General features: G+C 46.1%; 35 non-coding genes across 35 annotated transcripts; all 35 read left to right on the forward strand.

Annotated features, from left to right (window-relative positions):
• Window positions 1–393: 393 nt before the first annotated feature.
• On the forward strand, window positions 394–466 carry trnak-cuu. Its single transcript has one exon. It is a non-coding gene; the product is annotated as a tRNA-Lys (tRNA).
• Window positions 467–561: 95 nt separating this feature from the next.
• On the forward strand, window positions 562–635 carry trnat-ugu. Its single transcript has one exon. It is a non-coding gene; the product is annotated as a tRNA-Thr (tRNA).
• Window positions 636–1114: 479 nt separating this feature from the next.
• trnat-ugu lies at window positions 1115–1188 on the forward strand. The gene has a single exon. It is a non-coding gene; the product is annotated as a tRNA-Thr (tRNA).
• A 479-nt stretch (window positions 1189–1667) lies between these two features.
• On the forward strand, window positions 1668–1741 carry trnat-ugu. Its single transcript has one exon. It is a non-coding gene; the product is annotated as a tRNA-Thr (tRNA).
• A 1032-nt stretch (window positions 1742–2773) lies between these two features.
• Window positions 2774–2847, forward strand: trnat-ugu. The gene has a single exon. It is a non-coding gene; the product is annotated as a tRNA-Thr (tRNA).
• A 479-nt stretch (window positions 2848–3326) lies between these two features.
• Window positions 3327–3400, forward strand: trnat-ugu. The gene has a single exon. It is a non-coding gene; the product is annotated as a tRNA-Thr (tRNA).
• A 1022-nt stretch (window positions 3401–4422) lies between these two features.
• On the forward strand, window positions 4423–4496 carry trnat-ugu. The gene has a single exon. It is a non-coding gene; the product is annotated as a tRNA-Thr (tRNA).
• Window positions 4497–5521: 1025 nt separating this feature from the next.
• On the forward strand, window positions 5522–5595 carry trnat-ugu. Its single transcript has one exon. It is a non-coding gene; the product is annotated as a tRNA-Thr (tRNA).
• Window positions 5596–5906: 311 nt separating this feature from the next.
• Window positions 5907–5979, forward strand: trnak-cuu. The gene has a single exon. It is a non-coding gene; the product is annotated as a tRNA-Lys (tRNA).
• Window positions 5980–6074: 95 nt separating this feature from the next.
• On the forward strand, window positions 6075–6148 carry trnat-ugu. Its single transcript has one exon. It is a non-coding gene; the product is annotated as a tRNA-Thr (tRNA).
• A 479-nt stretch (window positions 6149–6627) lies between these two features.
• Window positions 6628–6701, forward strand: trnat-ugu. The gene has a single exon. It is a non-coding gene; the product is annotated as a tRNA-Thr (tRNA).
• A 469-nt stretch (window positions 6702–7170) lies between these two features.
• Window positions 7171–7244, forward strand: trnat-ugu. The gene has a single exon. It is a non-coding gene; the product is annotated as a tRNA-Thr (tRNA).
• Window positions 7245–7554: 310 nt separating this feature from the next.
• On the forward strand, window positions 7555–7627 carry trnak-cuu. Its single transcript has one exon. It is a non-coding gene; the product is annotated as a tRNA-Lys (tRNA).
• Window positions 7628–8266: 639 nt separating this feature from the next.
• Window positions 8267–8340, forward strand: trnat-ugu. The gene has a single exon. It is a non-coding gene; the product is annotated as a tRNA-Thr (tRNA).
• A 470-nt stretch (window positions 8341–8810) lies between these two features.
• trnat-ugu lies at window positions 8811–8884 on the forward strand. The gene has a single exon. It is a non-coding gene; the product is annotated as a tRNA-Thr (tRNA).
• Window positions 8885–9363: 479 nt separating this feature from the next.
• trnat-ugu lies at window positions 9364–9437 on the forward strand. Its single transcript has one exon. It is a non-coding gene; the product is annotated as a tRNA-Thr (tRNA).
• A 478-nt stretch (window positions 9438–9915) lies between these two features.
• trnat-ugu lies at window positions 9916–9989 on the forward strand. The gene has a single exon. It is a non-coding gene; the product is annotated as a tRNA-Thr (tRNA).
• Window positions 9990–10300: 311 nt separating this feature from the next.
• On the forward strand, window positions 10301–10373 carry trnak-cuu. The gene has a single exon. It is a non-coding gene; the product is annotated as a tRNA-Lys (tRNA).
• A 95-nt stretch (window positions 10374–10468) lies between these two features.
• Window positions 10469–10542, forward strand: trnat-ugu. Its single transcript has one exon. It is a non-coding gene; the product is annotated as a tRNA-Thr (tRNA).
• A 479-nt stretch (window positions 10543–11021) lies between these two features.
• trnat-ugu lies at window positions 11022–11095 on the forward strand. Its single transcript has one exon. It is a non-coding gene; the product is annotated as a tRNA-Thr (tRNA).
• A 311-nt stretch (window positions 11096–11406) lies between these two features.
• trnak-cuu lies at window positions 11407–11479 on the forward strand. Its single transcript has one exon. It is a non-coding gene; the product is annotated as a tRNA-Lys (tRNA).
• Window positions 11480–11574: 95 nt separating this feature from the next.
• On the forward strand, window positions 11575–11648 carry trnat-ugu. The gene has a single exon. It is a non-coding gene; the product is annotated as a tRNA-Thr (tRNA).
• Window positions 11649–12127: 479 nt separating this feature from the next.
• On the forward strand, window positions 12128–12201 carry trnat-ugu. Its single transcript has one exon. It is a non-coding gene; the product is annotated as a tRNA-Thr (tRNA).
• A 3150-nt stretch (window positions 12202–15351) lies between these two features.
• On the forward strand, window positions 15352–15424 carry trnak-cuu. Its single transcript has one exon. It is a non-coding gene; the product is annotated as a tRNA-Lys (tRNA).
• Window positions 15425–15519: 95 nt separating this feature from the next.
• trnas-uga lies at window positions 15520–15593 on the forward strand. Its single transcript has one exon. It is a non-coding gene; the product is annotated as a tRNA-Ser (tRNA).
• A 311-nt stretch (window positions 15594–15904) lies between these two features.
• Window positions 15905–15977, forward strand: trnak-cuu. Its single transcript has one exon. It is a non-coding gene; the product is annotated as a tRNA-Lys (tRNA).
• A 1009-nt stretch (window positions 15978–16986) lies between these two features.
• Window positions 16987–17059, forward strand: trnak-cuu. The gene has a single exon. It is a non-coding gene; the product is annotated as a tRNA-Lys (tRNA).
• A 479-nt stretch (window positions 17060–17538) lies between these two features.
• trnak-cuu lies at window positions 17539–17611 on the forward strand. Its single transcript has one exon. It is a non-coding gene; the product is annotated as a tRNA-Lys (tRNA).
• Window positions 17612–18631: 1020 nt separating this feature from the next.
• trnak-cuu lies at window positions 18632–18704 on the forward strand. The gene has a single exon. It is a non-coding gene; the product is annotated as a tRNA-Lys (tRNA).
• A 479-nt stretch (window positions 18705–19183) lies between these two features.
• trnak-cuu lies at window positions 19184–19256 on the forward strand. Its single transcript has one exon. It is a non-coding gene; the product is annotated as a tRNA-Lys (tRNA).
• Window positions 19257–19351: 95 nt separating this feature from the next.
• On the forward strand, window positions 19352–19425 carry trnat-ugu. Its single transcript has one exon. It is a non-coding gene; the product is annotated as a tRNA-Thr (tRNA).
• A 311-nt stretch (window positions 19426–19736) lies between these two features.
• On the forward strand, window positions 19737–19809 carry trnak-cuu. The gene has a single exon. It is a non-coding gene; the product is annotated as a tRNA-Lys (tRNA).
• A 480-nt stretch (window positions 19810–20289) lies between these two features.
• trnak-cuu lies at window positions 20290–20362 on the forward strand. The gene has a single exon. It is a non-coding gene; the product is annotated as a tRNA-Lys (tRNA).
• Window positions 20363–20842: 480 nt separating this feature from the next.
• Window positions 20843–20915, forward strand: trnak-cuu. Its single transcript has one exon. It is a non-coding gene; the product is annotated as a tRNA-Lys (tRNA).
• A 641-nt stretch (window positions 20916–21556) lies between these two features.
• Window positions 21557–21630, forward strand: trnat-ugu. The gene has a single exon. It is a non-coding gene; the product is annotated as a tRNA-Thr (tRNA).
• Window positions 21631–21777: the final 147 nt, after the last annotated feature.

The raw sequence follows: 21777 nt of genomic DNA on the forward strand, positions 1-21777 counted from the left end.
CCAACGTGCATTGCAAACTTGTAGGGCGCTGTGGCTTTGCAGGTGAAACCGCCTGTCTTGTATACAGGAGATCCTGGGTTCGACTCCCAGCAGTGATTGTAATGGATTGAACTTTGCTATTTTTCTGGACTAGAAAAAGACAGTAGCAGGTCTATAATAGCTGTCCTCCAGCTAAGCCTCAAACTTACAACTTCGAAATCACTCTTCTGTATAACTAACTAGAGCTAAAAGTTTAAAGCACTCTCTTGCTGATCACCAGACTTTGCACAAAGCATTACTCTCCTAATCTCAGGGTTGTAGGTTCGAGGCCCAAACAGACACTCTGACTCACCTTGCAAACTGCAATCCAGGTACGAATGTTAGGTAAATCCAAAGCAGGAGTTTGAATGTATAGCCTGACTAGCTCAGTCGGTAGAGCATGAGACTCTTAATCTCAGGGTCGTGGGTTCGAGCCCCACGTTGGGCGCGATCTTTTCTCTGGAGCATAACCAATTCACATTACAATCTGCGCTCCACATGCTCTGTAGAGCGGGCTTGCCAACGTGCATTGCAAACTTGTCGGGCGCTGTGGCTTAGCAGGTGAAAGCGCCTGTCTTGTAAACAAGAGATCCTGGGTTCGACTCCCAGCAGCGCCTGTGAATGTAATGGATTGAACTTTGCTATTTTTCTGGACTAATAATATGACAGTAGCAGGTCAATAATAGCTGTCCTCCAGCTAAGCCTCAAACTTACAACTTCGAAATCACTCTTCTGTATAACTAACTAGAGCTAAAAGTTTTTAGCCCTCAAAGCACTCTCTTGCTGATCACCAGACTTTGCACAAAGCATTACTCTCCTAATCTCAGGGTTGTAGGTTCGAGGCCCAAAGAGACACTCTGACTCACCTTGCAAACTGCAATCCAGGTACGAATGTCAGGTAAATCCAAAGCAGGAGTTTGAATGTATAGCCAGACTAGCTCAGTCGGTAGTGCATGAACCTTTTAATCTCAGGGTCGTGGGTTTGAGCCCCACGTTGGGTGTTAACTTTTCTCTGGAGCGTAACCAACTCACATTACAATCTGCGCTCCTCATGCTCTGTAGAGCGGGCTTGCCAACGTGCATTGCTAACTTGTCGGGCGCTGTGGCTTAGCAGGTGAAAGCGCCTGTCTTGTAAACAAGAGATCCTGGGTTCGACTCCCAGCAGCGCCTGTGAATGTAATGGATTGAACTTTGCTATTTTTCTGGACTAATAATATGACAGTAGCAAGTCAATAATAGCTGTCCTCCAGCTAAGCCTCAAACTTACAACTTCGAAATCACTCTTCTGTATAACTAACTAGAGCTAAAAGTTTTTACCACTCAAAGCACTCTCTTGCTGATCACCAGACTTTGCACAAAGCATTACTCTCCTAATCTCAGGGTTGTAGGTTCGAGGCCCAAAGAGACACTCTGACTCACCTTGCAAACTGCAATCCAGGTACGAATGTCAGGTAAATCCAAAGCAGGAGTTTGAATGTATAGCCAGACTAGCTCAGTCGGTAGAGCATGAACCTTTTAATCTCAGGGTCATGGGTTCGAGCCCCACGTTGGCTGTGAACTTTTCTCTTGCGCTTAACTAACTCACATTACAATCTGCCCTCCACATGCTCTGTAGAGCGGGATTGCCAACGTGCATTGCAAACTAGTTGGGCGCTGTGGCTTAGCAGGTGAAAGCGCCTGTCTTGTAAACAGGAGATTCTGGGTTCGACTCCCAGCAGCGCCTGTGATTGTAATGGATTGAACTTTGCTTTTTTTCTGGACTAATAATATGACAGTAGCAGGTCAATAATAGCTGTCCACCAGCTAAGCCTCAAACTTACAACTTCGAAATCACTCTTCTGTATAACTAACTAGAGCTAAAAGTTTTTACCACTCAAAGCACTCTCTTGCTGATCACCAGACTTTGCACAAAGCATTACTCTCCTAATCTCAGGGTTGTAGGTTCGAGGCCCAAACAGACACTCTGACTCACCTTGAAAACTGCAATCCAGGTACAAATGTCAGGTAAATCCAAAGCAGGAGTTTGAATGTATAGCCTGACTAGCTCAGTCGGTAGAGCATGAGACTCTTAATCTCAGGGTTGTGGGTTGGAGCCCCACGTTGGGCGTGAACTTTTCTCTTGCGCGTAACCAACTCACGTTACAATCTGCGCTCCGCATGCTCTGTAGAATGGGCTTGCCAACGTGCATTGCAAACTAGACGGGGGCTGTGGCTTAGCAGGTGAAAGCGCCTGTCTTGTAAACAGGAGATCCTGTGTTCGACTCCCTGCAGCGCCTGTGATTGTAATGGATTGAACTTTGCTATTTTTCTGGACTAATAATATGACAGTAGCAGGTCATTAATAGCTGTCCTCCAGCTAAGCCTCAAACTTACAACTTCGAAATCACTCTTCTGTATAACTAACTAGAGCTAAAAGTTTTTACCACTCAAAGCACTCTCTTGCTGATCACCAGACTTTGCACAAAGCATTACTCTCCTAATCTCAGGGTTGTAGGTTCGAGGCGAAAACAGACACTCTGATTCACCTTGCAAACTGAAATCCAGGTACGAATGTCAGGTAAATCCAAAGCAGGAGCTTGAATGAACAGCCTGACTAGCTCAGTCGGTAGAGCATGAGACTCTTAATCTCATGGTCATGGGTTTGAGCCCCACGTTGGGTGTGAACTTTTCTCTTGCGCTTAACCAACTCACATTACAATCTGCCCTCCACATGCTCTGTAGAGCGGGATTGCCAACATGCATTGCAAACTTGTCGGGCGCTGTGGCTTAGCAGGTGAAAGCGCCTGTCTTGTACACAGGAGATCCTGGGTTCGACTCCCAGCAGCGCCTGTGAATGTAATGGATTGAACTTTGCTATTTTTCTGGACTAATAATATGACAGTAGCAAGTCAATAATAGCTGTCCTCCAGCTAAGCCTCAAACTTACAACTTCGAAATCACTCTTCTGTATAACTAACTAGAGCTAAAAGTTTTTAGCACTCAAAGCACGCTCTTGCTGATCACCAGACTTTGCACAAAGCATTACTCTCCTAATCTCAGGGTTGTAGGTTCGAGGCCCAAAGAGACACTCTGACTCACCTTGCAAACTGCAATCCAGGTACGAATGTCAGGTAAATCCAAAGCAGGAGTTTGAATGTATAGCCTGACTACCTCAGTCGGTAGAGCATGAGACTCTTAATCTCAGGGTCGTGGGTTCGAGCCCCACGGTGGGCGTGAACTTTTCTCTGGAGCGTAACCAACTCACATTACAATCTGCCCTCCACATGCTCTGTAGAGCGGGATTGCCAACGTGCATTGCAAACTTGTCAGGCGCTGTGGCTTAGCAGGTGAAAGCGCCTGTCTTGTACACAGGAGATCCTGGGTTCGACTCCCAGCAGCGCCTGTGATCGTAATGTATTGAACTTTGCTATTTTTCTTGACTAATAATATGACAGTAGCAGGTCAATAATAGCTGTCCTCCAGCTAAGCCTCAAACTTACAACTTCGAAAGCACTCTTCTGTATAACTAACTAGAGCTAAAAGTTTTAAGCACTCTCTTGCTGATCACCAGACTTTGCACAAAGCATTACTCTCCTAATCACAGGGTTGTAGGTTCGAGGCCCAAAGAGACACTCTGACTCACCTTGCAAACTGCAATCCAGGTACGAATGTCAGGTAAATCCAAAGCAGGAGTTTGAATGTATAGCCAGACTAGCTCAGTTGGTAGAAAATGAGATTCTTAATCTCAGGGTCGTGGGTTCGAGCCCCACGTTGGGCATGAAATTTTCTCTGGAGCGTAACCAACTCACTTTACAATCTGCGCTCCGCATGCTCTGTAGAGCGGGCTTGCCAACGTGCATTGCAAACTTGTCGGGCGCTGTGGCTTAGCAGGTGAAAGCGCCTTTCTTGTAAACAGGAGATCCTGGGTTCGACTCCCAGCAGCGACTGTGATTGTAATGGATTGAACTTTGCTATTTTTCTGGACTAGAAATAGACAGTAGCAGGTCAATAATAGCTGTCCTCCAGCTAAGCCTCAAACTTACAACTTCGAAATCACTCTTCTGTATAACTAACTAGAGCTAAAAGTTTTTACCACTCAAAGCACTCTCTTGCTGATCACCAGACTTTTCACAAAGCATGACTCTCCTAATCTCAGGGTTGTAGGTTCGAGGCGAAAACAGACACTCTGATTCACCTTGCAAACTGAAATCCAGGTACGAATGTCAGGTAAATCCAAAGCAGGAGCTTGAATGAACAGCCTGACTAGCTCAGTCGGTAGAGCATGAGACTCTTAATCTCAGGGTCATGGGTTTGAGCCCCACGTTGGGCGTGAACTTTTCTCTGGAGCGTAACCAACTCAATTTACAATCTGCGCTCCGCATGCTCTGTAGAGCGGGATTGCCAACGTGCATTGCAAACTTGTCGGGCGCTGTGGCTTAGCAGTTGAAAGCGCCTGTTTTGTACACAGGAGATCCTGGGTTCGACTCCCAGCAGCGCCTGTGAATGTAATGGATTGAACTTTGCTATTTTTCTGGACTAATAATATGACAGTAGCAGGTCAATAATAGCTGTCCTCCAGCTAAGCCTCAAACTTACAACTTCGAAATCACTCTTCTGTATAACTAACTAGAGCTAAAAGTTTTTAGCCCTCAAAGCACTCTCTTGCTGATCACCAGACTTTGCACAAAGCATTACTCTCCTAATCTCAGGGTTGTAGGTTCGAGGCCCAAAGAGACACTCTGACTCACCTTGCAAACTGCAATCCAGGTACGAATGTCAGGTAAATCCAAAGCAGGAGTTTGAATGTATAGCCAGACTAGCTCAGTCGGTAGTGCATGAACCTTTTAATCTCAGGGTCGTGGGTTTGAGCCCCACGTTGGGTGTTAACTTTTCTCTGGAGCGTAACCAACTCACATTACAATCTGCGCTCCACATGCTCTGTAGAGCGGGCTTGCCAACGTGCATTGCTAACTTGTCGGGCGCTGTGGCTTAGCAGGTGAAAGCGCCTGTCTTGTAAACAGGAGATCCTGGGTTAGACTCCCAGCAGTGATTGTAATGGATTAAACTTTGCTATTTTTCTGGACTAGAAATAGACAGTAGCAGGTCTATAATAGCTGTCCTCCAGCTAAGCCTCAAACTTACAACTTCGAAATCACTCTTCTGTATAACTAACTAGAGCTAAAAGTTTTTACCACTCAAAGCACTCTCTTGCTGATCACCAGACTTTTCACAAAGCATGACTCTCCTAATTTCAGGGTTGTAGGTTCGAGGCGAAAACAGACGCACTGACTCACCTTGCAAACTGCAATCCAGGTACGAATGTCAGGTAAATCCAAAGCAGGAGTTTGAATGTATAGCCAGACTAGCTCAGTCGGTAGAGCATGAACCTTTTAATCTCAGGGTCATGGGTTCGAGCCCCACGTTGGCTGTGAACTTTTCTCTTGCGCTTAACCAACTCACATTACAATCTGCCCTCCACATGCTCTGTAGAGCGGGATTGCCAACGTGCATTGCAAACTAGTCGGGCGCTGTGGCTTAGCAGGTGAAAGCGCCTGTCTTGTAAACAGGAGATTCTGGGTTCGACTCCCAGCAGCGCCTGTGATTGTAATGGATTGAACTTTGCTTTTTTTCTGGACTAATAATATGACAGTAGCAGGTCAATAATAGCTGTCCACCAGCTAAGCCTCAAACTTACAACTTCGAAATCACTCTTCTGTATAACTAACTAGAGCTAAAAGTTTTTACCACTCAAAGCACTCTCTTGCTGATCACCAGACTTTGCACAAAGCATTACTCTCCTAATCTCAGGGTTGTAGGTTCGAGGCCCAAACAGACACTCTGACTCACCTTGCAAACTGCAATCCAGGTACGAATGTCAGGTAAATCCAAAGCAGGAGTTTGAATGTATAGCCTGACTAGCTCAGTCGGTAGAGCATGAGACTCTTAATCTCAGGGTCGTGGGTTCGAGCCCCACGTTGGGCGTGAACTTTTCTCTTGCGCGTAACCAACTCACGTTACAATCTGCGCTCCGCATGCTCTGTAGAGTGGGCTTGCCAACGTGCATTGCAAACTAGACGGGGGCTGTGGCTTAGCAGGTGAAAGCGCCTGTCTTGTAAACAGGAGATCCTGGGTTCGACTCCCAGCAGCGCCTGTGATTGTAATGGATTGAACTTTGCTATTTTTCTGGACTAATAATATGACAGTAGCAGGTCAATAATAGCTGTCCTCCAGCTAAGCCTCAAACTTACAACTTCGAAATCACTCTTCTGTATAACTAACTAGAGCTAAAAGTTTTTACCACTCAAAGCACTCTCTTGCTGATCACCAGACTTTGCACAAAGCATTACTCTCCTAATCTCAGGGTTGTAGGTTCGAGGCCCAAACAGACACTCTGACTCACCTTGCAAACTGCAATCCAGGTACGAATGTCAGGTAAATCCAAAGCAGGAGTTTGTATGTATAGCCTGACTAGCTCAGTCGGTAGAGCATGAGACTCTTAATATCTGGGTCTTGGGTTTGAGCCCCACGTTGGGCGTGAACTTTTCTCTGGAGCGTAACCAACTCACATTACAATCTGCGCTCCGCATGCTCTGTAGAGCGGGCTTGCCAACGTGCATTGCAAACTTGTCGGGCGCTGTGGCTTAGCAGGTGAAAGCGCCTGTCTTGTAAACAGGAGATCCTGGGTTCGACTCCCAGCAGCGCCTGTGATTGAACTTTGCTATTTTTCTTGACTAATAATATGACAGTAGCAGGTCAATAATAGCTGTCCTCCAGCTAAGCCTCAAACGTACAACTTCGAAATCACTCTTCTGTATAACTAACTAGAGCTAAAAGTTTTTACCACTCAAAGCACTCTCTTGCTGATCACCAGACTTTGCACAAAGCATTACTCTCCTAATCTCAGGGTTGTAGGTTCGAGGCCCAAACAGACACTCTGACTCACCTTGCAAACTGCAATCCAGGTACGAATGTCAGGTAAATCCAAAGCAGGAGTTTGTATGTATAGCCTGACTAGCTCAGTCGGTAGAGCATGAGACTCTTAATCTCTGGGTCTTGGGTTTGAGCCCCACGTTGGGCGTGAACTTTTCTCTGGAGCGTAACCAACTCACATTACAATCTGCGCTCCGCATGCTCTGTAGAGCGGGCTTGCCAACGTGCATTGCAAACTTGTCGGGCGCTGTGGCTTAGCAGGTGAAAGCGCCTGTCTTGTAAACAGGAGATCCTGGTTTCGACTCCCAGCAGCGCCTGTGATTGTAATGGATTGAACTTTGCTAGTTTCCTGGACTAGAAATAGACAGTAGCAGGTCAATAATTGCTGTCCTCCAGCTAAGCCTCAAACTTACAACTTCGAAATCACTCTTCTGTATAACTAACTAGAGCTAAAAGTTTTTACCACTCAAAGCACTCTCTTGCTGATCACCAGACTTTTCACAAAGCATGACTCTCCTAATCTCAGGGTTGTAGGTTCGAGGCCCAAACAGACACTCTGACTCACCTTGCAAACTGCAATCCAGGTACGAATGTCAGGTAAATCCAAAGCAGGAGTTTGAATGTATAGCCTGACTAGCTCAGTCGGTAGAGCATGAGACTCTTAATCTCAGGGTCGTGTGTTCGAGCCCCACGTTGGGCGTGAAATTTTCTCTGGAGCGTAACCAACTCACATTACAATCTGCCCTCCACATGCTCTGTAGAGCGGGATTGCCAACGTGCATTGCAAACTTGTCGGGCGCTGTGGCATAGCAGGTGAAAGCGCCTGTCTTGTAAACCGGAGATCCTGGGTTCGACTCCCAGCAGCGCCTGTGATCGTAATAGATTGAACTTTGCTATTTTTCTTGACTAAAAATATGACAGTAGCAGGTCAATAATAGCTGTCCTCCAGCTAAGCCTCAAACTTACAACTTCGAAAGCACTCTTCTGTATAACTAACTAGAGCTAAATGTTTTAAGCACTCTCTTGCTGATCACCAGACTTTGCACAAAGCATTACTCTCCTAATCTCAGGGTTGTAGGTTCGAGGCCCAAACAGACACTCTGACTCACCTTGCAAACTGCAATCCAGGTACGAATGTCAGGTAAATCCAAAGCAGGAGTTTGAATGTATAGCCTGACTAGCTCAGTCGGTAGAGCATGAGACTCTTAATCTCAGGGTAGTGGGTTCGAGCCCCACGTTGGACGTGAACTTTTCTCTGGAGCGTAACCAACTCACAGTACAATCTGCCCTCCACATGCTCTGTAGAGCGGGATTGCCAACGTGCATCACAAACTTGTCGGGCGCTGTGGCTTAGCAGGTGAAAGCGCCTGTCTTGTACACAGGAGATCCTGGGTTCGACTCCCAGCAGCGCCTGTGAATGTAATGGATTGAACTTTGCTATTTTTCTGGACTAATAATATGACAGTAGCAGGTCAATAATAGCTGTCCTCCAGCTAAGCCTCAAACTTACAACTTCGAAAGCACTCTTCTGTATAACTAACTAGAGCTAAAAGTTTTAAGCACTCTCTTGCTGATCACCAGACTTTGCACAAAGCATTACTCTCCTAATCTCAGGGTTGTAGGTTCGAGGCCCAAACAGACACTCTGACTCACCTTGCAAACTGAAATCCAGGTACGAATGTCAGGTAAATCCAAAGCAGGAGCTTGAATGAACAGCCTGACTAGCTCAGTCGGTAGAGCATGAGACTCTTAATCTCAGGGTCATGGGTTTGAGCCCCACGTTGGGTGTGAATTTTTCTCTTGCGCGTAACCAACTCACATTACAATCTGCCCTCCACATGCTCTGTAGAGCGGGATTGCCAACGTGCATTGCAAATTTGTTGGGCGCTGTGGCTTAGCAGTTGAAAGCGCCTGTCTTGTAAACAGGAGATCCTGGGTTCGACTCCCAGCAGCGCCTGTGATTGTAATGGTTTGAACTTTGCTATTTTTCTGGACTAATAATATGACAGTAGCAGGTCAATAATAGCTGTCCTCCAGCTAAGCCTCAAACTTACAACTTCGAAATCACTCTTCTGTATAACTAACTAGAGCTAAAAGTTTTTACCACTCAAAGCACTCTCTTGCTGATCACCAGACTTTGCACAAAGCATTACTCTCCTAATCTCAGGGTTGTAGGTTCGAGGCCCAAACAGACACTCTGACTCACCTTGCAAACTGCAATCCAGGTACGAATGTCAGGTAAATCCAAAGCAGGAGTTTGTATGTATAGCCTGACTAGCTCAGTCGGTAGAGCATGAGACTCTTAATCTCTGGGTCTTGGGTTTGAGCCCCACGTTGGGCGTGAACTTTTCTCTGGAGCGTAACCAACTCACATTACATTCTGCGCTCCGCATGCTCTGTAGAGCGGGCTTGCCAACATGCATTGCAAACTTGTCGGGCGCTGTGGCTTAGCAGGTGAAAGCGCCTGTCTTGTAAACAGGAGATCCTGGGTTCGACTCCCAGCAGCGCCTGTGATTGTAATGGATTGAACTTTGCTAGTTTCCTGGACTAGAAATAGACAGTAGCAGGTCAATAATTGCTGTCCTCCAGCTAAGCCTCAAACTTACAACTTCGAAATCACTCTTCTGTATAACTAACTAGAGCTAAACGTTTTTACCACTCAAAGCACTCTCTTGCTGATCACCAGACTTTTCACAAAGCATGACTCTCCTAATCTCAGGGTTGTAGGTTCGAGGCCCAAACAGACACTCTGACTCACCTTGCAAACTGCAATCCAGGTACGAATGTCAGGTAAATCCAAAGTAGGATTTTGTATGTATAGCCTGACTAGCTCAGTCGGTAGAGCATGATACTCTTAATCTCTGGGTCTTGGGTTTGAGCCCCACGTTGGGCGTGAACTTTTCTCTGGAGCGTAACCAACTCACATTACAATCTGCCCTCCACATGCTCTGTAGAGCTTGATTGCCAACGTGCATTGCAAAATTGTCGGGCGCTGTAGCTTAGCAGGTGAAAGCGCCTGTCTTGTAAACAGGAGATCCTGGGTTCGACTCCCAGCAGCGCCTGTGATTGTAATGGATTGAACTTTGCTATTTTTCTGGACTAATAATTTGACAGTAGCAGGTCAATAATAGCTGTCCTCCAGCTAAGCCTCAAACGTACAACTTCGAAATCACTCTTCTGTATAACTAACTAGAGCTAAAAGTTTTTACCACTCAAAGCACTCTCTTGCTGATCACCAGACTTTTCACAAAGCATGACTCTCCTAATCTCAGGGTTGTAGGTTCGAGGCGAAAACAGACACTCTGATTAACCTTGCAAACTGAAATCCAGGTACGAATGTCAGGTAAATCCAAAGCAGGAGCTTGAATAAACAGCCTGACTAGCTCAGTCGGTAGAGCATGAGACTCTTAATCTCAGGGTCGTGGGTTCGAGCCCCACGTTGGGCGTGAACTTTTCTCTGGAGCGTAACCTACTCACATTACAATCTGCGCTCCACATGCTCTGTAGAGCGGGCTTGCCAACGTGCATTGCAAACCAGTCGGGCGCTGTGGCTTAGCAGGTGAAAGCGCCTGTCTTGTAAACAGGAGATCCTGGGTTCGATTCCCAGCAGCGCCTGTGATTGTAATGGATTGAACTTTGCTATTTTTCTGGACTAATAATATGACAGTAGCAGGTCAATAATAGCTGTCCTCCAGCTAAGCCTCAAACTTACAACTTCGAAATCACTCTTCTGTATAACTAACTGGAGCTAAAAGTTTTTACTACTCAATGCACTCTCTTGCTGATCACCAGACTTTTCACAAAGCATTACTCTCCTAATCTCAGGGTTGTAGGTTCGAGGCCCAAACAGACACTCTGATTCACCTTGCAAACTGAAATCCAGGTACGAATGTCAGGTAAATCCAAAGCAGGAGATTGAATGAACAGCCTGACTAGCTCAATCGGTAGAGCATGAGACTCTTAATCGCAGGGTCATGGGTTCGAGCCCCACGTTGGGTGTGAACTTTTCTCTTGGGCTTAACCAACTCACATTACAATCTGCCCTCCACATGCTCTGTAGAGCGGGATTGCCAACGTGCATTGCAAACCAGTCGGGCGCTGTGGCTTAGCAGGTGAAAGCGCCTGTCTTGTAAACAAGAGATCCTGGGTTCGATTCCCGGCAGCGCTTGTTATTGTAATGGATTGAACTTTGCTATTTTTCTGGACTAATGATATGACAGTAGCAGGTCAATAATAGCTGGCCTCCAGCTAAGCCTCAAACTTACAACTTCGAAATCACTCTTCTGTATAACTAACTAGAGCTAAAAGTTTTTACCACTCAAAGCACTCTCTTGCTGATCACCAGACTTTTCACAAAGCATGACTCTCCTAATTTCAGGGTTGTAGGTTCGAGGCCCAAACAGACACTCTGACTCACCTTGCAAAATGTAATCCAGGTACGAATGTCAGGTAAATCCAAAGCAGGAGTTTGAATGTATATCCTGACTAGCTCAGTCGGTAGAGCATGAGACTCTTAATCTCAGGGTCGTGGGTTCGAGCCCCACGTTGGGCGTGAACTTTTCTCTGGAGCGTAACCTACTCACATTACAATCTGCGCTCCACATGCTCTGTAGAGCGGGCTTGCCAACGTGCATTGCAAACCAGTCGGGCGCTGTGGCTTAGCAGGTGAAAGCGCCTGTCTTGTAAACAGGAGATCCTGGGTTCGATTCCTGGCAGCGCCTGTGATTGTAATGGATTGAACTTTGCTATTTTTCTGGACTAATAATATGACAGTAGCAGGTCAATAATAGCTGTCCTCCAGCTAAGCCTCAAACTTACAACTTCGAAATCACTCTTCTGTATAACTAACTAGAGCTAAAAGTTTTTACCACTCAAAGCACTCTCTTGCTGATCACCAGACTTTTCACAAAGCATGACTCTCCTAATCTCAGGGTTGTAGGTTCGAGGCGAAAACAGACACTCTGATTCACCTTGCAAACTGAAATCCAGGTACGAATGTCAGGTAAATCCAAAGCAGGAGCTTGAATAAACAGCCTGACTAGCTCAGTCGGTAGAGCATGAGACTCTTAATCTCAGGGTCATGGGTTTGAGCCCCACGTTGGGCGTGAACTTTTCTCTTGCGCGTAACCAACTCCCATTACAATCTGCCCTCCACATGCTCTGTAGAGCGGGATTGCCAACGTGCATCGCAAACTTGTCGGGCGCTGTGGCTTAGCAGGTGAAAGCGCCTGTCTTGTAAACAGGAGATCCTGGGTTCGACTCCCAACAGCGCCTGTGATTCAGAGCATATGAGCGGAGTGGAGCGGTGAGAATCTCAGCTCCTTGCTCACGGAGCTGTTCACCCCTCCGCTCCCCCCGCTCAAAGCCACATCAGGCCAATCCGCTCATTATCGCCCAGCGCTCAACAAAGTTTGCATCCCGCTCCACTCAAATCGCCCCCTCGCTCACTCCAAAAAAAGGAAAAAAATCTGCATGTATTTCACTTTTAGCTTAAACCACAGCCTTACCTCCCAAATAACTAAAGAGCAACGACAACATTTTCCAAATAGAAATGTTTTATTTCAAATTACAAATTAGGCCTAGCCTATGTAAGAAGGAATATACACAAAAAGTCCTGTAAAATTAAACGAATCAATGGGCCTAATTATATAACTAAAAATATACAGGCTATACATCAAAGTTTTAAAAGTAAATTAAATATTAGGCCAAAATTCTGATAACTGAACTTTTGCGCAGCTTGCACGTGGATTAAAATTTAAGTTGGCTTATATCCATTGTCAAACTTTAAAATAAAATTTAAAAAATGAATTGCTTTCCTTATCTACAGTTCTTTTGAGTTCACCTTCAAGAACACAAGTTTGGCCAATGTCTGAGGCTTCAGACTCATGCGGTGGTTTCTTGACAGCAGGCCAGCAGCGGAGAAAACCCACTCTGCGCTCGCAGACCCGCTTGGGATGCTGAACACAATGCGAGCTACTTTAGCCAGGCGGGGAAAAGACGTGGAGTTTTCTTTCCAAAATCGAATAACATCTGCGTCCGGTTTCTGTCTCGGGGATGAGAGGTAATTTTCGACTTCACCTTTGGCGTCTCCAATTATGCGTAGCTGCTCACTGAAGTATGACCCGAACAGGCAAGCTCTTTTTGGTTCAGGCTCGGGATTCAGGTCAGCGGCGGGTGGGGTGTCTGTCTCGGGTGTCCCGCTGGGAGCGTTAATTTCCTCAACTTCTTTTATGAGGAGGTCGCGGATCTCCCCGAGTTTGTTGCATACAGACTCATCTCGGATTATCCATTCTGTCTTGAAACGGGGATCTAACACTGATGCTAAAATGAGATGTTTATCAGTATAGTATATTCCATAGCGAATTGACACGTTGTTTGCCAATGTTTCTGCAAAAGCAGCGATGCCCATTGAAAGTGCTGCGTGAGTGTCATCGGTGAGCAGGGATTTGATTTATGTGACAGCAGGGAGGATCATCCCCAGGTTCCCCAGCTCATTCTGCATTTTGTCTGTGAGGTCTGCCAGTGGTGTCAGCACACTGACAAGGTGCGTCAGCTGCCGTACTTGATTCAGGGTGATGTTAGCAACATTAGACTTGAGTTTGTTTTGCCATAACGGGTCTTTTTGGAACAACCGGATGAACGACTGAATCATCCACAGCTGGCTGCTCCATCGAGTTGCGCAGGCATTTGTGGGGCGGACACCTAATTGGTCGGTTTCCTCTGTGTTCAGGGTGCTCTTGCGTACACTTTTCACCAGGTGCCCGACTTTCACTAACAGCCTATTAATGTTGTCGTGCTCGTTAATGGCGTCTTTGATCGCCAGCTGAAGCATGTGAATGGGGCATCTCAGATGTAAATTTGACACAGTAAAGTACTGATTTATCATAGTTTCTACATTAGAGGTTATCACTTCCACATGGACTTGCGAGGGCGCAGGTGGTCCCTCATCCTCCTCTTCATGTTCTGCGCTGCTGCTGGCATCCGCGGTCACTTCACCCTCCGCCTCCTCTTCAGTGCCAGGGAGGAGGTTAAATGCCTTGATCATGTTGCTGGCACTGTCAGTGACGACCCGAATCACACGTCGTTGCACGTTCCAATATTTCAGTACACTTTCATACTTTTGGTAAATACGATCTGCGGTGTGCCGTGTGCCCCCGGAACGTCCCATCAATGAAACTGGCCACGATGCCAAGGAAGCTGTGCCCTCTTCTACTGGTACAAATGTCCGCTGACAGAACGAGCCCATCACCATTTTGCAGTAGGTCTTGCAGTTTGGCTTCCATCTCTTCCAGGGCATGTGGCATGAGTGTGTCCCGTACGGTGTGGTAGCATGGGGGGTGTAGCCCGGTTGAGCTGCGCTGGCGAAGTGTTGCATCCCTTCGCGTTCTCCTTTACTCAGCGGTTCATAGTCCATGTAAATCATTTTAAAAATGCTACATCTAGCTCTCTTTTTCTCTCCCTTGTTATGGTTGGGCCTTTGTGTGCCCTTTTCTCTTGTTGCTGCTGCTGCTCCTCTTGCTCTATAAAATTCAAATTCATGGATGACACAAATTAAATTAAACAAACCATATATTAGGCCTACTTTGAATGACAAAACGAATTTGTTTGAATATTAGGCTATATTTACTTTACACTTTTGTTACAAGTTACCCTATTCAACTTGCTAACCTTTTGCTTTCTTCCCAGCATCTTCACGTAGCACACTTTCGTGTTTTCGAGAGATGTGACTTTTTTGATTCCAAAATGAATCTTTACTGACTGAAAAGATGTCACCACATTCTTTTTCTTGAACCACATTATCATTGTTAGTTAGTTTTATATTAATAGTACACCTGTATGACTTCTCATTTTCCATTTTGAAGTACTTGGTGAACACCATTATTGAGCCGAGTTTTGACTGAAAATAGTCTACTGTTGATGACTGTGCAAGACACAGATGGATTCTGGGTCAGGCTTGAGCATGCTTCAGACTCGTGGTGTGAGCAGAGCGAAATTGGAGCGGGACATAGGGCGACGCTCCGTCCTTTTAAAAATGACGCTCTGCGCTCTGTCCAAAATCCGGCCGCTCGCGCTCCCTGCTCGCTCCCGCTCCACTCCGCTCACATGCTCTGCTGTGATTGTAATGGATTGAACTTTGCTATTTTTCTGGACTAATAATATGACAGTAGCAGGTCAATAATAGCTGTCCTCCAGCTAAGCCTCAAACTTACAACTTCGAAATCACTCTTCTGTATAACTAACTAGAGCTAAAAGTTTTTACCACTCAAAGCACTCTCTTGCTGATCACCAGACTTTTCACAAAGCATGACTCTCCTAATTTCAGGGTTGTAGGTTCGAGGCGAAAACAGACACTCTGATTCAACTTGCAAACTGAAATCCAGGTACGAATGTCAGGTAAATCCAAAGCAGGAGCTTGAATGAACAGCCTGACTAGCTCAGTCGGTAGAGCATGAGACTCTTAATCTCAGGGTCGTGGGTTCGAGCCCCACGTTGGGCGTGAACTTTTCTCTGGAAAGTAACCAACTCACATTACAATCTGCGCTCCACATGCTCTGTAGAGCGGGCTTGCCAACATGCATTGCAAACCAGTCGGGCGCTGTGGCTTAGTAGGTGAAAGCGCCTGTCTTGAAAACAGGAGATCCTGGGTTCGACTCCCGGCAGCGCCTGTGATTGTAATGGATTGAACTTTGCTATTTTTCTTGACTAATAATATGACAGTAGCAGGTCAATAATAGCTGTCCTCCAGCTAAGCCTCAAACGTACAACTTCGAAATCACTCTTCTGTATAACTAACTAGAGCTAAAAGTTTTTACCACTCAAAGCACTCTCTTGCTGATCACCAGACTTTGCACAAAGCATGACTCTCCTAATCTCAGGGTTGTAGGTTCGAGGCGAAAACAGACACTCTGACTCACCTTGCAAACTGCAATCCAGGTACGAATGTCAGGTAAATCCAAAGCAGGAGCTTGAATGAACAGCCTGACTAGCTCAGTCGGTAGAGCATGAGACTCTTAATCTCAGGGTCGTGGGTTCGAGCCCTACGTTGGGCGTGAACTTTTCTCTGGAGCGTAACCAACTCACATTACAATCTAAGCTCCGCATGCTCTGTAGAGCGGGCTTGCCAACGTGCATTGCAAACTTGTCGGGCGCTGTGGCTTAGCAGGTGAAAGCACCTGTCTTGTAAACAGGAGATCCTGGGTTCAACTCCCAGCATTGATTGTAATGGATTGAACTATGCCATTTTTCCTGACTAGAAATAGACAGTAGCAGGTCAATAATAGCTGTCCTCCAGCTAAGCCTCAAACTTACAACTTCGAAATCACTCTTCTGTATAACTAACTAGAGCTAAAAGTTTTTACCACTCAAAGCACTCTCTTGCTGATCACCAGACTTTTCACAAAGCATGACTCTCCTAATTTCAGGGTTGTAGGTTCGAGGCAAAAACAGACACTCTGATTCAACTTGCAAACTGAAATCCAGGTACGAATGTCAGGTAAATCCAAAGCAGGAGCTTGAATGAACAGCCTGACTAGCTCAGTCGGTAGAGCATGAGACTCTTAACCTCAGGGTCGTGGGTTCGAGCCCTACGTTGGGCGTGAACTTTTCTCTTGAGCGTAACCAACTCACATTACAATCTGCGCTCCGCATGCTCTGTAGAGCGGGCTTGCCAACGTGCATTGCAAACTTGTCGGGCGCTGTGGCTTAGCAGGTGAAAGCGCCTGTCTTGTAAACAGGAGATCCTGGGTTCGACTCCCAGCATGGATTGAACTATGCCATTTTTCCTGACTAGAAATAGACACTAGCAGGTCAATAATAGCTGTCCTCCAGCTAAGCCTCAAACTTACAACTTCGAAATCACTCTTCTGTATAACTAACTAGAGCTAAAAGTTTTTACCACTCAAAGCACTCTCTTGCTGATCACCAGACTTTGCACAAAGCATTACTCTCCTAATCTCAGGGTTGTAGGTTCGAGGCCAAAACAGACACTCTGACTCACCTTGCAAACTGCAATCCAGGTACGAATGTCAGGTAAATCCAAAGCAGGAGCTTGAATGAACAGCCTGACTAGCTCAGTCGGTAGAGCATGAGACTCTTAATCTCAGGGTCATGGGTTCGAGCCCCAAGTTGGGCGTGAACTTTTCTCTTGCGCGTAACCAACTCACATTACAATCTGCCCTCCACATGCTCTGTAGAGCGGGCTTGCCAACGTGCATTGCAAACTTGTCGGGCGCTGTGGCTTAGCAGGTGAAAGCGCCTGTCTTGTAAACAGGAGATCCTGGGTTCGACTCCCAACAGCGCATGTGATTGTAATGGATTGAACTTTGCTATTTTTCTGGACTAATAATATGACAGTAGCAGGTCAATAATAGCTGTCCTCCAGCTAAGCCTCAAACAACAACTTCGAAATCACTCTTCTGTATAACTAACTAGAGCTAAAAGTTTTTACTACTCAATGCACTCTCTTGCTGATCACTAGACTTTTCACAAAGCATGACTCTCCTAATCTCAGGGTTGTAGGTTCGATGCGAAAACAGACACTCTGATTCACCTTGCAAACTGAAATCCAGGTACGAATGTCAGGTAAATCCAAAGCAGGAGCTTGAATGAACAGCCTGACTAGCTCAGTCGGTAGAGCATGAGACTCTTAATCTCAGGGTCGTGGGTTAGAGCCCCATGTTGGGCGTGCACTTTTCACTGGAGCGTAACCAACTCACATTCCAATCTGCGCTCCACATGCTCTGTAGAGCGGGCTTGCCAACGTGCATTGCAAACTTGTCGGGCGCTGTGGCTTAGCAGGTGAAAGCGCCTGTCTTGTAAACAGGAGATCCTGGGTTCGACTCTCAGCAGTGATTGTAATGGATTGAAATTTGCTATTTTTCTTGACTAATAATATGACAGTAGCAGGTCAATAATAGCTGTCCTCCAGCTAAGCCTCAAACTTACAACTTCGAAATCACTCTTCTGTATAACTAACTGGAGCTAAAAGTTTTTACCACTCAAAGCACTCTCTTGCTGATCACCAGACTTTGCACAAAGCATTACTCTCCTAATCTCAGGGTTGTAGGTTCGAGGCCCAAACAGACACTCTGACTCACCTTGCAAACTGCAATCCAGGTACGAATGTCAGGTAAATCCAAAGCAGGAGTTTGAATGTATACCCTGACTAGCTCAGTCGGTAGAGCATGAGACTCTTAATCTCAGGGTCGTGGGTTCGAGCCCCATGTTGGGCGTGAACTTTTCTCTTGCGCGTAACCAACTCACATTACAATCTGCCCTCCACATGCTCTGTAGAGCGGGCTTGCCAACATGCATTGCAAATGTGTCTGGCGCTGTGGCTTAGCAGGTGAAAGAGCCTGTCTTGTAAACAGGAGATCCTGGGTTCGACTCCCAGCATTGATTGTAATGGGTTGAACTATGCCATTTTTCCTGACTAGAAATAGACACTAGCAGGTCAATAATAGCTGTCCTCCAGCTAAGCCTCAAACTTAAAACTTTGAAATCACTCTTATGTATAACTAACTAGAGCTAAAAGTTTTTACCACTCAAAGCACTCTCTTGCTGATCACCAGACTTTGCACAAAGCATTACTCTCCTAATCTCAGGGTTGTAGGTTCGAGGCCCAAACAGACACTCTGACTCACCTTGCAAACTGCAATCCAGGTACGAATGTCAGGTAAATCCAAAGCAGGAGCTTGAATGTATAGGCTGACTAGCTCAGTCGGTAGAGCATGAGACTCTTAATCTCAGGGTCGTGGGTTCGAGCCCCACGTTGGGCGTGAACTTTTCTCTTGCGCGTAACCAACTCACATTACAATCTGCCCTCCACATGCTCTGTAGAGCGGGATTGCCAACGTGCATTGCAAACTTGTCGGGCGCTGTGGCTTAGCAGGTGAATGCGCCTGTCTTGTAAACAGGAGATCCTGGGTTCGACTCCCAACAGCGCCTGTGATTGTAATGGATTGAACTTTGCAATTTTTCTGGACTAATAATATGACAGTAGCAGGTCAATAATAGCTGTCCTCCAGCTAAGCCTCAAACAACAACTTCGAAATCACTCTTCTGTATAACTAACTAGAGCTAAAAGTTTTTACCACTCAAAGCACTCTCTTGCTGATCACCAGACTTTGCACAAAGCATGACTCTCCTAATCTCAGGGTTGTAGGTTCGAGGCCCAAACAGACACTCTGATTCACCTTGCAAACTGAAATCCAGGTACGAATGTCAGGTAAATCCAAAGCAGGAGCTTGAATGAACAGCCTGACTAGCTCAGTCGGTAGAGCATGAGACTCTTAATCTCAGGGTCGTGGGTTAGAGCCCCATGTTGGGCGTGCACTTTTCACTGGAGCGTAACCAACTCACATTACAATCTGCGCTCCACATGCTCTGTAGAGCGGGCTTGCCAACGTGCATTGCAAACTTGTCGGGCGCTGTGGCTTAGCAGGTGAAAGCGCCTGTCTTGTAAACAGGAGATCCTGGGTTCGACTCTCAGCAGCGCCTGTGATTGTAATGGATTGAAATTTGCTATTTTTCTTGACTAATAATATGACAGTAGCAGGTCAATAATAGCTGTCCTCCAGCTAAGCCTCAAACTTACAACTTCGAAATCACTCTTCTGTATAACTAACTAGAGCTAAAAGTTTTTACTACTCAATGCACTCTCTTGCTGATTACTAGACTTTTCACAAAGCATGACTCTCCTAATCTCAGGGTTGTAGGTTCGATGCGAAAACAGACACTCTGATTCACCTTGCAAACTGAAATCCAGGTACGAATGTCAGGTAAATCCAAAGCAGGAGCTTGAATGAACAGCCTGACTAGCTCAGTCGGTAGAGCATGAGACTCTTAATCTCAGGGTCGTGGGTTCGAGCCCCACGTTGGGCGTGAACTTTTCTCTTGCGCGTAACCAACTCACATTACAATCTGCCCTCCACATGCTCTGTAGAGCGGGATTGCCAACGTGCATCGCAAACTTGTCGGGCGCTGTGGCTTAGCAGGTGAATGCGCCTGTCTTGTAAACAGGAGATCCTGGGTTCGACTCCCAACAGCGCCTGTGATTGTAATGGATTGAACTTTGCTATTTTTCTGGACTAATAATATGACAGTAGCAGGTCAATAATAGCTGTCCTCCAGCTAAGCCTCAAACTTACAACTTCGAAATCACTCTTCTGTATAACTAACTAGAGCTAAAAGTTTTTACCACTCAAAGCACTCTCTTGCTGATCACCAGACTTTGCACAAAGCATTACTCTCCTAATCTCAGGGTTGTAGGTTCGAGGCCCAAACAGACACTCTGACTCACCTTGCAAACTGCAATCCAGGTACGAATGTCAGGTAAATCCAAAGCAGGAGTTTGAATGTATAGCCTGACTAGCTCAGTCGGTAGAGCATGAGACTCTTAATCTCAGGGTCGTGGGTTCGAGCCCCACGTTGGGCGTGAACTTTTCTCTTGCGCGTAACCAACTCACATTACAATCTGCCCTCCACATGCTCTGTAGAGCGGGATTGCCAACGTGCATTGAAAACTTGTCGGGCGCTGTGGCATAGCAGGTGACAGCGCCTGTCTTGTAAACAGGAGATCCTGGGTTCGACTCCCAGCAGCGCCTGTGATTGTAATGGATTGAACTTTGCCATTTTTCTTGACTAATAATATGACAGTAGCAGGTCAATAATAGCTGTCCTCCAGCTAAGCCTCAAACTTACAACTTCGAAATCACTCTTCTGTATAACTAACTAGAGCTAAAAGTTTTTACCACTCAAAGCACTCTCTTGCTGATCACCAGACTTTGCACAAAGCATTACTCTCCTAATCTCAGGGTTGTAGGTTCGAGGCCCAAACAGACACTCTGACTCACCTTGCAAACTGCAATCCAGGTAGGAATGTCAGGTAAATCCAAAGCAGGAGCTTGAATGTATAGGCTGACTAGCTCAGTCGGTAGAGCATGAGACTCTTAATCTCAGGGTCGTGGGTTCGAGCCCCACGTTGGGCGTGAACTTTTCTCTGGAGCGTAACCAACTCACATTACAATCTGCGCTCCACATGCTCTGTAGAGCGGGCTTGCCAACGTGCATTGCAAACTTCTCTGGCGCTGTGGCTTAGCAGGTGAAAGCGCCTGTCTTGTAAACAGGAGATCCTGGGTTCAACTCCGAGCATTGATTGTAATGGATTGAACTATGCCATTTTTCCTGACTAGAAATAGACAGTAGCAGGTCAATAATAGCTGTCCTCCAGCTAAGCCTCAAACTTACAACTTCGAAATCACTCTTCTGTATAACTAACTAGAGCTAAAAGTTTTTACCACTCAAAGCACTCTCTTGCTGATCACCAGACTTTGCACAAAGCATTACTCTCCTAATCTCAGGGTTGTAGGTTCGAGGCCCAAACAGACACTCTGACTCACCTTGCAAACTGTAATCCAGGTACGAATGTCAGGTAAATCCATAGCAGGAGCTTGAATGAACAGCCTGACTAGCTCAGTCGGTAGAGCATGAGACTCTTAATCTCAGGGTCATGGGTTTGAGCCCCACGTTGGCCGTGAACTTTTATCATGCGCGTAACCACCTCACATTACAATCTGCCCTCCACATGCTCTGTAGAGCGGGATTGCCAACGTGCATCGCAAACTCGTCGGGTGCTGTGGCTTAGCAGGTGAAAGCGCCTGTCTTGTGAACAGGAGATCCTGGGTTCGACTCCCAGCAGTGCCTGTGATTGTAATGGATTGAACTTTGCTATTTTTCTGGACTAGAAATAGACAGTAGCAGGTCAATAATAGCTGTCCTCCAGCTAAGCCTCAAACTTACAACTTCGAAATCACTCTTCTGTATAACTAACTAGAGCTAAAAGTTTTTACC

Source organism: Coregonus clupeaformis, chromosome 10 (genome assembly GCF_020615455.1).
Source record: "Coregonus clupeaformis isolate EN_2021a chromosome 10, ASM2061545v1, whole genome shotgun sequence".
Taxonomy (NCBI): Eukaryota; Metazoa; Chordata; class Actinopteri; order Salmoniformes; family Salmonidae; genus Coregonus; species Coregonus clupeaformis.